A 1863-nucleotide genomic window follows, 5' to 3' on the forward strand; every position below is an offset into this window, starting at 1 on the left:
TCTTGTCACCAGCAGGAAATAAAAAACGTATTGCATTAGGTAAATCTACTATCAGAAACCTTTCCAGAGTACCGAGAAGCAATGATGTCAGTATAGAGCAAAGTGTACCTGATTCAGGCCATGGTCTTTTCAATCACTTGCTATGCATCTGAGAGCTGGGTAGTAAATGAGAATGACAGAAGAACTGATGCCTTTGAGCTGTGGTATTGAAAAGAGTACTAAATATCCTATGAACTACCAAAAGAACAAGCAGATAATGGCTTGGAGAAAGTGTAGCCAGCATGCTCCTTTGAGACAAAGATGACAAAACTTCACGTCACATACATTGGGCATCTTGTTAGGAGAGGCTACACCTTAGAAATAGACATCATTCTTGGAAAGGTAGAAGATTGGCAAATGAGAGATAAATTAAATGACACAGTGACTGCAGCAATGGGCTCCAGTATGTCAGAAATGGTGAAGGTGGCACAGGAGAGAACAGGTCTCAGAGCTGTTGTTCACAGGGTTGCTATGAGTTGAACTCTGTTTGATGGCATCTAACAACAACAGCAACAACAATATTTGTTGAAATTACTACAACATTGGGACGTTCTCCATTATCTTGTTTTATTAGATGTAAAGTTAGAATTCTATTTGCCTGTCTAATTTAGAAAATTCCAAATAAGTGGAAATAAGTGTTTAAATAAGATAGAATTTTGTTTACTTTCAGCCTAGACAGTTATAGTAGCTCCGTTGTCATTCAGAACTCCCACATTCAAACTTATTGCTGTCAAGTCAGTTCTGATTCATGTCTGACCCTCCACTGGGTTTGAAAGGTTGTAAATCACATCAGAAAGGAATTCCCATATTTCTTCCATGAAACTGTTGGTGGATTCAAACTGCTAGAGAAGAGACTCCTTTGGGCTAATGATGTAACTCCCTACCTACAAGACCATCAGAATTCTCTAGCCAACAGCAACTCAATTTCTCCCTCTTAGATTGTAGCTACATCTCATGATCCAACTTCAACGCATGATCCAAGATGGCAACTGAAACTTTAGCTTTCATATCACTCCAAACATCAGGAAGGAGGAATGAACATAGGTGAAAGGGCAAAAACCTTGCAATCCTATTAAATTTTATTAACATGAACAAAGGAAATGTAAATGTTATATTTTGGCTGAATGTACAGAAATGATATAGAACAGAGTTCAGGTCTTTTGTGCAAAACTTACTCTCAGTTGTACTCAACTTGATACTTAACCACTGCTAAATGAAACTAATGCTATTATATCTGGAGGAATACTCTTCCACTTTGTACTTCACTCTTTGTCAATGTGCAGTATGAAGTAACCTGAGTTTGCTGTGATGTTGGACCTTGTACCTTTGGGGTATCAAATACCATAATGGTTTTCCAATGTGGACAGTGTTTGGTGGAGCTGTAAAACAGGTTTAGAAGCAGGAGTGGCATCCACTTCCTAAACCAAATGCCTCTGGAAACTCTATCAACTTAGAATTGACAATAGATATGGAAAGGCATTAGGTCTTTTGTTCATAGAGTTGCTATGAGTCGTGCTTGACTCAACAGCAATCAGCAACAACAACATTGAATACAACTTGAATAAAATCAGGACTTAATTGCTAAGGAAAAAGAGGACTGTGGATATTGGGTGACTATTCACAGCCCCTCGGAATCTCTGTTATTGCCTGGCTAAAGCCTTTGGCTGATAATTAAAAGTTCAGTGTTTCAAACCCACCCACCAGACCCCTCCTCCATAGCAGAAAGATGAGGGAGGGAACGTCCATAAAGATTTACAGCCTTAGAAATCCTATGAGGCAGATTGACTCCGCATTACAGGGCTGTGATAAATCAGTATCAATTCG

Source organism: Elephantulus edwardii, unplaced genomic scaffold, assembly GCF_000299155.1.
Source record: "Elephantulus edwardii isolate Elephantulus edwardi_28Jun2011 unplaced genomic scaffold, EleEdw1.0 scaffold00028, whole genome shotgun sequence".
In the NCBI taxonomy this organism is placed as follows: domain Eukaryota; kingdom Metazoa; phylum Chordata; class Mammalia; order Macroscelidea; family Macroscelididae; genus Elephantulus; species Elephantulus edwardii.